The sequence below is a fragment of the Protobothrops mucrosquamatus genome, unplaced genomic scaffold (assembly GCF_001527695.2).
Source record: "Protobothrops mucrosquamatus isolate PMUCROS unplaced genomic scaffold, P.Mucros_1.0 scaffold882, whole genome shotgun sequence".
NCBI lineage: Eukaryota > Metazoa > Chordata > Lepidosauria > Squamata > Viperidae > Protobothrops > Protobothrops mucrosquamatus.
The window spans coordinates 290,033-302,580 of NW_015387136.1; positions in this window are offsets into that span (position 1 = coordinate 290,033).

Sequence of the window (12,548 nt, forward strand, 5' to 3'; positions counted from 1 at the left end):
CAGCAAGCGGACCTGACCTAGGGTGGATTTTATACTGGGTTTTTTAGGAATTTGGAAGACACAACTTTAAATTTGGTTTAATTCGGTTTTAAGGGGGGGATTGTATATATGCTTTGGTTTTAAATATGTTGTGCGCCGCCCTGAGTCCCGCTGGGAGAAGGGCGGCATATAAATTAAATTAAATAAATAAATAAATCTTACAAATCATCAACTATAGACCCAATAACATCACTCCTGTTGACAGGGATGCTTCATTGGCAGAAGAGCTGAATTTTCTCCAGCATAGGAGATGGAGAATCCACCAATGGGTTTTCTCTGCCTGCCTGCTCTTGAGACCAAGTTAGCCAAACTTGACATGCCCCCTGTTGCTAGGAGATCCAGTCTTGACTTGGTCTCAAGCTCTTGAAGACGTGTCAGGTTTGGCTCTCTGATTTCAAGAGACTCTGATTACTTAGCTAGCAGATAGATTTCCATTGTTGAATTCTCCTTTCCCTCAGTTAATTTCATCTCAGGTTAGTGGATTCCTTTGCTTCTCTCCTCACTCCAACTCTCCTCCAGAAGCGCTGGGATCAGCACTGCCTCAGATCGGATGATCTGAGGCTTGGTTGGGGGGGTGACTGCTCCGTCTCTCCTTCCCCAGGGCTCTGGGCGATTTCCCTCCCATCCCCCCTCACTCTCGTGGGATTCCTCGCGCAGCGCTCAGCGCTGCTGCTCCGACCTCCTAAGTCTGTGCCAAACGATTCCACGAGGCTTCAGACAGCTTCCCCAACGCCCGTCAAGTTGCGGCCGCCATTTTGGGTGCCGCCGAAGGCACCGAAGGTTAAAACTGAGCCGTTTGCCCTTCAAAGGGGATCCTGTCCAAATTCTACCTGCCTTCAGATTTCAGTCAGCAGGGTCGGAGGAAGGGCTCCTGGCTCCATTGCGGAGCTCTGGACTTCCCCAGGGACCCCTCCAAGCGTTCAGAGCGGCCGCCATTTTGGCTGCACCACGTGGTTCCCTTTTACAGCCGATCATCCAATTTCACTCACTGACGGCCTGGCTGCAGTTGCAGACCCTTTTCTTCTCTCCCTGCACAGATCATTGCTTCTTAGGGCTGCCAGTAATTAAGATTCTCAGTACTTCTGCAGTCTTCAGCTGGAGTAGAGGGGTACTCGGCCATTCTCAGCCCGTTGATACCAGCCTCGCCCCAATTTACTTAGGCCGCCATTTTGATCCAGGGCCGCCATTTTGAACTCGCAAGTGAACCTTCTTTTAACAGCTCCTCTGCCAGGCCTTCCCTTCAGGTCCTCTGCACCCTTCATTGGGCTTTCTGGTGCACCTTGACTGACCACCTAAGGCCGCCGGGCAGAGCCCATTGTGGGTCCCAACCATGCTTTCGGCCTTACCTTCACAGCTGTAACCTAAGCCCCAGAGAGACTTATTACCTGGTCAGGTGGTCAGGGGAGCAGTCCATATTACTTGCTCCAATTACTCTTCCCGCCAACTGCTTGTCTGCCAGAGCTCCTCCTCAGGTTCCCTGAGATAGCTCGACCCAGGATGGAGGATCCCACAGTACCTCAACCCATGAGCACCGCCTCCCCATCCTCAAGCTTCGGCCGGCACAATGCCCAACTCCCCAGGTATTTCTCCCACTATTACTTCCCAGGGGCTGAGGGGACGGACGCCCTGTGGACTCTGTGGCTGGAGGGCCTACTTTACGTCTCCCCCCCCGCTCATCCCGGCGACCATCTGCAAACTGCTCCAGGAGCAGGCGGAAGTGATCCTCGTGGCCCTGTACTGGCCACGGAGGCCCTGGTTTGCCAACCTAATGAATCTCTCCCATTCTCCCCCGTGGAAGATTCCCCCGCATCGCGGGTCCTTACACCAGGGGGTCCTCCAACACCTGGACCCTCAGTGGTTAGTTAGCCGCCTGGCGCTTGAGCACAGCACCATGACGCAAGAGTTGTTCTCACCACAGGCAATCACTATGATTCAGGCCTCTCGTAGGCCGGTGACCAATCGCATTTATGATTCCACCTGGAAATTTTTTTGCCATTGGTGTGGAAGACGGCAACTGGATGTTTACAAATTGACTATTCCTCAGATTGTAGACTACCTTCTCGATGGTCTGGACAGAGGCCTGGCCCCTGCGACCATTCGTAGGCAGGTGGTGGCCCTATCAACGTTGCTCACTTGTGCAAATTCAGTCCCTCTAGCTCACCATCCTAGGATACGCGCCTTCATCAAGGGCGCATGCAACACTAGGCCTCCCATGGCACATGGTACACAGGTATCCCTCTTGGGAGCTGCCTCGTGCTTCGCGCACTCACGAAACCGCCCTTTGAGCCCATTACTACTATACCGTTACGGGCCTTATCTCACAAGGTCGCATTCCTGGTCGCCATCACGTCAGCCAGACGTATTTCCGAGCTGGCTGCTCTCTCAATCAGGAATGATCTTTGTATCTTCCACCGAGACTGGGTGGTCCTTCGGTTGAATCCCACCTTCATGCCCAAGGTCAACTCACTCTTCCATAGGGCACAGGAAGTCATTTTGCCTAATTTTTGCCCCAATCCTTCCCATGACTTGGAGTGGCAGTGGCACACACTGGACGTCCACAGGGCTCTGCGGTGTTACATCAAGCGCATGGCAACTTTTCGCAGGTCTGAGGCCCTCTTTATTTCGTTCCTCCCGGCTTCCCTGGGGCAGAAGGTGTCCGCTTCCACCATAGGCAGGTGGATCAGGGCTTGTATCGCGGAGGCGTACCAGTCTTCTTCCCTGCCAGCTCCAAGTCATATCACCGCCCACTCCACTCGCAGCGCTGCGACCTCCGCGGCATGGGCCACTCAGGCGTCCATCGAGGAAATTTGTAGGGCTGCGAGACATGGTCCTCGCCCCCCCCATTTGTATGCCATTATAGGATTGACCGCTTCGCTTCAGTGGAAGAAAAGGCGTTCAGGTAAGACAACGCCCCATTTCTTTGCCCGCTTCGAAACGAAGCCATCAGAGGCAGTTGTACCACAGCCACTACTCCACCGCAGCCCTCCCCTCACCATGGAGGAGCATGAGGTGGAGTACCTTGAGAGCTATGGACTCAAAGAGGGCTGCTGGACCTGATGGCATTTCTAGCCAGGTGCTTAAAGACTTCAAACCAGTTGGCTGGGGTCTTTACCAAGATTTGTAATTGGTCTCTATCCCAGTCCACTATTCCATCCTGTCTGAAAGCCTCCATCACTGTTCCATTACCAAATAAGTTCTTTATTATCAGTTTCAGTGATTATAGACCACTGGCACTCACCCCTATTATCATTAAGTGTTTTGAAAAACTGATCCGCAGGGACATCGTGTCCTGCCTCCCATACATACTCGATAGTCACCAGTTTGCATACAGAGCAAAAAGATCTACAGAGGTGAGCATTGGAAGTTCATTCAATTCGTGGTGGCTCCAAAAATGACTGAAGTGCTGATTCTAGGGCAAGCTTGGTTAGATATGTGGAAACCCTTCATATGGTGGGAGAAAGAAACCTTTGTGATTGGATGGGCTTTGCTAATGTGGTGTCATTTCCTAGAAGGGATCAAGGTGCCTTTTGAAGTATGGACTGATCACAAAAATTAGAGGCATTGAAGATGAGGGAAATAGTTCAAGGGAAAAGGATGTTTTAAAAATAAACAGGAGGAGTGCACCAAAACCCAAGAATAAACTGTGGATTTCTGCCGGAACAACAACATGCCCATATATGGTATAGGCATGTTAGGCGCTTCTGATAGATTGTGACCTCTGCGGGCTTATCCAATGGGACCCACCAGTGGATTCCCCACTCATCATGCTGGAGAAGGGAATGGAGCGTCGCGATAGGATGTATAAAAATGACTGCTCAACGTGGCTCACGTGTGGTCCACGTGTTTAAAAATAAACAGGAGTGCACCACGTGTTTAAAAATAAAGGAGTGTCCACGTGTTTAAAAATAAACAGGAGGAGTGCACCAAAACCCAAGAATAAACTGTGGATTTCTGCTGGAACAACATGCCCATATATGGTAGTATGTTGGTTGTTGAGGTAACCTGAGCAGAGAAAGACAGAGATAATGTATTCCGGTTAGGCGCTTCTGATAGATTGTGACCTCTGTGGGCCTATCCAATGGGACCCACCAGTGGATTCCCCACTCATCATGCTGGAGAAGGGAATGGAGCGTCGCGATAGGATGTATAAAAATGACTGCTCAACGTGGCTCACGTGTGGTCCGTTGCTTGGGAACTTCCTGTGTGAAGTCTTCACTCGGATCCACCGTGCTTTGCAAACCGCTCTTTTCTTTTCTTTGTTAGCAATAAATTTCATTTTCTTTGAAACCCAATTAGTGGATTTAATTTGTTTTTGAATTCATGCGCAACAAAGACTCCCCGTAAACTGTCTCCTAAACAAGTACGTTGGGCGCAATATTTTAATCGTTTTAATTTCACCCTGAAATATATACCGGGTGGAAAGAATTTCTTAGCTGATGCCCTCTTCAGATTGCCCCAGTACAAATGCCAACGTGAGCAAGTCATAGATTCTATTATGCCCCCCCCTAAATTATTTCTCAAATAACTCCCCAGAGTCACCAATCTGCAAAGACTCTTAAGCCTGACGATCCTTTGACAAAGAAGTTGAAACAGGAATTGATTATTGATCAATGGTTCAAGGACAATCAAACCACCCTTACCCATAGGGATGGTCTAGCTTGGAAGGGGGGGGAATTGTATTTGCCTAAATCCCTCAGACTCCAAGCGCTCCAACGCAGTCATGATGTAAAGCAAGCTGGTCATTTTGGTTACCTAAAGACACTACATCTAATCCGGAGGCAATTTTGGTGGCCTAGCTTAAAGAAGGATGTGGAGAACTATGAGGTCTGTGCTACCATGAAAAGGATCCCAGGAAAACCTCCTGGGCTATTGCAGCCTGTTGCAGATCCTTCCCAACCGTGGGAAGAGATCGCTATGGATTTTATCATCAAATTACCTGAGAGTAGAGGAATACAGTAATATGGACTGTGATTGATCTTTTTTCAAAGGAGGCTCATTTTATTGCCTGCTCAGGCCTCCATTCTGCCCAGAAGTTGGCTAAGTTGTTCCTTAAGTATATTTACAGGCTACCCGGCACATCAAAGAAAATAATTTCCGACGGGGGGGGGGTGCAGTTTATAGCCAGGTTCTGGAGGGACTTTTTAAAATTAATTGGTTCTACACAAGACGTTATCAGCTTTTCACCCGTCTACGAATGGGGCGGCTGAAAAAGCGAACGCAATGGTGGAGCAATATCTTAAATGCTATGTGGATTACCAACAAATTGGACTGATCTTCTCCCTTTTGCTGAAGTGGCTTATAACAACACTATACACAGCAGTACTGGATTTACGTCATTCAAAATAGCCACAGGGAGAGATTTCATCCCGATACCTGAATACTCCCAGGAACCACCTGCCTCTCAGACTTTAAATCAATGGGTGTCCACTTGGAAGGAGGTGTGGGACAATGCAAAGAAAACTTTGAAGAAAGCCTTGGAGACTTACAAAAAACAAGCTGATAAGAAAAGAGCACTTCAAAAGCCATTTCGTGTGGGGGAGAAAGTTTATCTTTCCACAAAATATTTAAGACTCAAATTACCTAGCAAAAAATTCGGGCCGAAATACCTGGGACCTTTTCCCATAGTGCGGATTTTAAACCCAGTTACTGTGGAATTAAAACTCTCTCGACTTTTAGGAAAGATTCACCCAGTATTTCACTGCATTCTGTTGAAACTCTTTAGAGATTCTACTGTGAGACCCCCCTCCCAAAAAAGCATCTGGCCCCCTTTTCATAACTGACTTTGATATGTAATTATTTTTCTTATTCAGCTTCCATAAATCAATTAAAAAGCTATCCTGGAAGTGGCCAACCTTTTATTGTGCTTGTAATTTTACCTGTATGGTTGCCATGAAAACAAGTTGATTAAAAATTAAAATCCCATCTTGACTCTCAAATTTTTGTCCAACAAATGGGTTACCTCAAAATGAGCTCCAGACTTCTAGACTTTTCTTAATATGAAGAAGAAATCAAAATATGTCACTAAACTCCTCGAAATAACAATGGTCTTCCGCATTGCCACTACATCCACCCTGACATATTTTAATTTCCCTTCATATTTTTGCTTTGCGTGAATTTCAAGTCTCCAAGTAATAAATAATATATATACATACAATTGTTTAACATACAAAGTATATATCATATTACAGCCATTCTTCTTCTTCTTCTTGTGCCATATCCGTTATCGGACGTTGGCGATCATGTTGGTGATCCATTACAGCCATTAGAAAAATAATTATTGGATGATATGACATCAGATATCTTTGTGACCCCAAAAGCAGTAAGAGAGCATTTTTGTTTTAAAGGCTTACTTTTGTTGAAACAGGGCTTTCAAATAGTGACATCACTTCTACATTTCACCCCCCCGAAACTGACAACCCCAATGTTGATCCAACCATGTCCTCATCCCAATCCTGATCCTAACCCCACCCTAAACCTTAATCCCCATCCTGATCCTATTCTATCCCTAACCCTATAAAATTCAATAAAATCTTTAAAAAATGTGTACAAGATTGAAATGCATATTTTTTGTGTGAATATAGGATCATCTCATACATGTAGTGACAACATGTACCTGTTTTGTGTTTTCTTGAATCCTTATACTCTTATCTTCAAAAAACTGAGTTCTGCTATGAATCACTGAATACAGTAATCTGCAGTGCTGATGGTTATTTTGGTTTATTTGCCTAACATGTACATTCTGCAAATGTATTCCTTCAGTGTTCCAATATCTCAGGGACTACCACAAAGAAGAGGGAGTCAAGCTATTTTCCAAAGAGCCTAAAGGAGAGAAGCAACCTAGAACTAAGGAGAAACTTTCTGACAGTTAGAACAATTAACCAGTGGAACAACCTGCCTCCAGAAGCGGTGAATGCTCCAACACTGGAAGTTTTTAAGAAGAGACTGGACAGCCATTTGTCCGAAATGGTATAGGGTTTCCTGCCTGAGCAGGGGGTTGGACTGGATGACCTCCGAGGTCCCTTCCAATGTCGTTGTTGTTGTTGTTGTTGTTATTATTATTATTATTATTATTATTGTGCATTCACAGAGACCTGGCAGCAAGGAATATATTACTTATGCATGGACGGATAACAAAAATATATGACTTTGGCCTTGCAAGAGACATCAGGAATGACTCGAGTTATGTGGTCAAAGGAAATGTAAGTATGTTTGATCCAACCTACTCTTGCTACCTCTTGGTGGTAGCATCAAACTCTAGTTTATGGACCATAAATCACACCAACTAGCTCTGTAGTAGGTGATTCTTCTCTCTAAAGATGGAGGGAACACCCTGATTTGGCTGGTTTTCCAAACAGAAGCTAGGAAGGAGATTCTTCCTGACTTTCATTAGCTTGGCTGCAAATAGTTTCCCGATATAAACTTCTTCCTAATGTCGTCTCTTCTTTGAACTTGTAATCTCTTCCTGTATATTGGTGATGCAATTGAAGCAGTCTTCCCTGATTTAAGACCATAGGGAGGCATTGATTGACACATGCTGAACATCTTGTTATCTGCCCTCCCTAAAAGTATTTTTTGATTGGTCAGCAGCTATTAGGGACAATGTTTAACCTAAATGAGTGATAAGATACAATTTACCCAAGTAACTATGAAAAAATGAAAAAATCAATGTTTCAAAATACATGTAAACATATTGTCAGAAGTAAGTCTTCATCCTGGTTCATCCAAGCCGGGGATAAATAAGCAACATGGCGACTGCTTTGGGAAGAAGGTAACAGTTTATTGAAGAGGCAGAAAGATGGTTCTTGCAGGAAAGAGCAGAGGGAAAAAAGGGGTGAGCACATGGGTAGAAGGTTTTTATACCCCCTCTAGCCTCTTGTTTGGAATAGTTTCCTGTTCCTGTGGCATGAACTTTGAAGTGAGTCTTGAGTGCTTTTCTAGGCCTTAGTATCTGTGGTTCAGTCCTATTGAGTCCCAAAAGTCATCTCCTGCTTCCCTGGGGCTGGGCTAATGACTCTTAAGAGTTTCTTTGTCTTCTTGAGTTCCCTGGCTCCAACCTTCCTGATGGTTTTACATCTGCATTTGTATAGGGCTGGCTCTTGCTTGGGGCAGAGATTTGAGGCCAGAGAGATTTGGTTTCTGGTTTTAAAAATCCTTGAGGAAAAATATATTTTTCTGTCCTTTTAATATTTCCTTCTCTGGGCTAACTTCCCTCAATATCCTTTATAAAACTTCTTCCATCCCAACACCCCAAAAACTAGGACTTAAAGGCTAGACTGTAGACTGCCCTTTATAGACTGTCAGATGGACAGCTAACACTTTCAAGACCCAGTATCCTCCATTTTGTTACGTAAGTTTCTAGTCAACTAATTTTTGGAGATGAAGTTTCCCCCCCCCCCCCTCCAATTCAAGGGAAAAAGCTGCAGAAAGGTGTTCACTCCTTGCTTGCCTAGTTCCTCTACTCTTCAGCCTGGAGTCCAGATAAAATTTTTTTAGAGAGATAGAGACTGGAAATCTCAATCCAAACCCGCATCCATGTCATGAGAGGTAATAACAGGACAAAATAAAAGATTGCTAGGAGCAGGTGAAGTTATGTGTGGCCTTGTGCCATAGGATTATTATGGTAGCCATGAAGGCCATCCTGGGTCACCCAGAAACAGCCTGGCTAAATGGGTTCTGGTGAAGTTACGACAGGCCCAGCAAGCTGGCAATGGATAATATATTGCTACAGAAATTATAGCGAGATACAAATGGACTGATCAAACAAAAAACGACTGCGGCATTGTTAAAGGACGACAAGACAGAACATCAAAATACAAAATAGGAACTTTGGACACAGCCAGTTTGGGAAATAAAATAGAAAAAAATTGTAGAAATAATGGAAAAAAGAGCAATAAGATAATGGGACTAGCCAATATAAGATGCAGAGGACATACGGTCATAGTAAGAAAGTTCACAAAGGATACTTGTTTCTTATTCAGAAGGGACCGTAACTGAGAATGGAATGGGCTTCTTGGTTCATCCAGACATAGCAAAATGCCTATTAGACCTCAACAACTATTTGGAAAGAATAATAATATTGAAATGATTTTTTTTCTTCTTTCAGTTCAAGGGGAAAAAGCCACAGAAAGATTTTCTCTCCTTGCTTGCTTGGTTCTTTCCTCTACTCTTCCAGTTCAAAGGAAAAAAGCTGCAGAAAGAGTTTCTCTCCTTGCTTGCTGGGATCCTCTAGTCCAGTGGTGGCGAACCTTTCAGAGACCGAGTGCCCGAACTGCAACCCAAAACCCACTTATTTATCATCAGGTGCCAGGTGGGCGTGGCCCACTGGGTAGTCGTGGCTGTAGTGGTCGTGGCAGACTGGGTGGGCATGGCCAAGGTGGGCGTGGTCACCTCGATGTTGCTCGTGGGGAGGGATGCCTGTGGGGGCTGGGCAGGGTTGGGGGAGATCCAGGGGGTCTCTGGCAGATGGGGCGGTGGGCAGGAGGCTCATCCTGTGGGGTGAAGCGAGGCAAGGTGAGGCAGGGCGGGGGTGCCATTGTTGCAAGGCAAGGCAGGGGCCAGGACAGCTGCTGCCTGACACCGTCGGCCCCCTCACACAGAGGCCAGTGAGCGCATGGGGGCCGACAGTGTCGGTCAGCAGCCACAGCCTGCCAGCCCCTCAACGGCACACTCTGGGGCTCCGCAGCCCGCCACCAGCAGTTCAGAGAAGCCACCTCTGAGCTAGACAGCCAACCCGACAGCTGAGGAGGCGATGCAGTGGGTCGTGCCCTGGAAAAGGAGAGCATGCGAGGCCGGGAGGGATGAGACGAGGGAGAGGGAAGCCAGCCATGCTGGGATGCATCCAGCCACGTGGGACCTCGGCGAGTTATTGGGTGGCTGGTTGAAGAGGGACGGTTGCCATCTCTGGGGCATGGCACGCGTGCCCACAGAGAGGGCTCTGAGTGCCGCCCCTGGCACGGGTGCTATAGGTTCGCCACCACTGCTCTAGTCTTCTATTTCAAGAGGGGAAAGCCGCAGAAAAATTTTCTCCCCTTGCTTGCTGGGATCCTCTAGTCTTCTATTTCAAAAGGAAAAAGCCGCAGAAAGATTTTCTCTCCTTGCTTGCTTGGTTCTTTCCTCTACTCTTCCAGTTCAAAAGAAAAAAAGCTACACAAAGATTTTCTCTCCTTGCTTGCTGGGTTCCTTACTCTTCAGCTTGGAGTCAAGGAAAGTTTTTAACAGGGATGAGATTGGAGAGCAGAGGGAATAAGTGTAGTTTGAACACTTAGTGGGAGAGGGGGAGAGGTCAACAAGTCAGTCCCTCCCAGCTTTTAATTTTATTGAAGAAATGTGGCTTTCCAGGGGAAGGGTGCAAGGGGTTAAGCAAGCAAAAGGTTTTGGGAGGCTTGTCCTGAAGCTGCCACCTTTTATGCAGAGGACAGCTTTGCAGCTCCCCGATGGCCAGCTGATCACAGCAGAAAGATTAGGGAACTGGCCCTTTCCTGCCCCAGAAAGACAGAGCACCTCAACAGGAAGAAGTGAAAATGCATATTGGCAGGAAGCTTTTTAAATTATTATGACCCTCATACCATTTCTCAAGCAGACATTCCTTGAGCAAGCCTCTTTTAGAGTCAGAGTAGGGGTGTGTGATGGAATCTGTACAAGGAAAAAATCAGCAAAGCACTATGTCTTGCAGCACTTACTTAAAATCAGATCTGAAAGGAGCAGAGTTCAAAACTTCCTGCAGTGCTTTCTATGAAATTTTAAAGATTCCGTATGTTCATTAAGTTTTTAGCATGTCTGCAAATTTCTTTCCATTCTGGTGAAAAAACAAAACATAGCCATTCTCCAGCATGAGGAGAATCCACGAGTGGGTTGTCTTATTCTTCCTGCTCAAAGAGACTAAGTCTGGAAAAGTTGCCACGCCTCCTGCTGGGCTGGAGCCCCCCAGTTTTCGACTTAGTCTCTTGGTCAGCAGGACGCACCTTTTTTGGCTCCTTTAGCAGGTTGTATATTCCCCTCGTGTTTCTCCTCCTCATATTGGATTTTTTTCCCCTCTTCTCTAAATTTGGGCTCCTTTCGGATTGGCTTACCTGGTCAACAACATCCGGTCTTTCAACCTCACAGACCCATTTGTGACGTTTCATACCCCAACCAAGATTCTCCCCTGGTTTAGCTGCAAAGCCTTCGTGGGGATCACTTCATGGATTACTTCCACCCCAATACCTCCCCTCTTAGGGTCAGCTTCAAGAATGACATAGGGTGCTAAAGACATGAAGAAGTTCCTTGCAGAGAGAAGATCAAATAATGATTCCTACAGGAATGACTGCCTATCTCCAGCCTCTTGACATTGCAATAAACAAGCCATTCAAGGACCATTTGCGCATGGAAATCAATGACTACATTGAAAATAGAATGCAGAGAAATCAGCGTGGAAACTTTGTGAAGCCTGGCCTGCCAAAGGTCATGACTTGGGTGAAGAATTCATGGGATAAAATCACTGACAGTTGTGTTGGCAATGCACTACAAGCAGGCTACATGGACAAGAAGTGTTCATTCTCCAGCATGTAAGGAATGTAGAATCCACGAATGGGTTTTAGAAGTCCTCTAGCCCAATTAGACCAATCAAGCAAAGTTGCCACGCCCCTGCTGGGCTGACCATGCCCCAGTTTCTTTTTGGTCTCAGCCCAGAAGAGACGTGGAACTTTGGCTCCCAAATTTAAATTAGCAGGACAGGTAGTATTATTTCCATTCGTGGATTCTTCGTTCCTGTTTTGGTGAACTAGTTCAGCGCTGGGCTCAGCGCTGCCCTAGCTTACATCTCAGCATTGCTCCTTGCCTGGCAAGTTCCTTTCTACCGCTGAGCAGCTGATCGTCGTGATCGCCGCTTTTTGCGCAGCGCGGCAATCACATCCCCTCATTTACAGCCTTCCCAGGCCCCTTGGGTTGATTCCTTATCCAGCGTTTCCCTTACAGCTCAAAAAATTCACCTTTACATTCTCCGTTTTTTTCTTTCTTGTTCGGACCGTCGCGGGCACCATTTTGAGGCTCGCCGCGCGATCGGCCATCTCTTCCTAATATTTCATTTGCTCCTTCCCGGTTACCTTTCCTGACAGCTTAGGCCATCTGGACTGTTGGGGGGGCTTTTTCTCTCAAAATTTCCTTCCTTTTTGATCGAAGGACAGCCTCTCGCTGGGGATATAGGGACTCCTATATCCCTCATTGTGTCCAGGCTCTTCTTCTTCTCCACTACAGACGCCATTTTAGGCCACCTCGTGGCTGGCAAGGGGAATTTCTAAATCAATTCTCTTTGGTTTTCTCAATCTTACTCTGCATCGTGCAGGTTCATCTGTCAGTTCTCAGTTATTAATTGTACTTTTGCCTTAAATATACAGTGTTAAGCACCTTCCACATTCCTGCCTGCTAGATTGTTCTAAAAAATCAGTTATAAAAAATTTGGGTTGTTTCTTGCCTTGCCTGTTCTGCTGTCTGCATCTAGTGGACTGGCAATTGCTGTCCTAGCCGCCATTAAG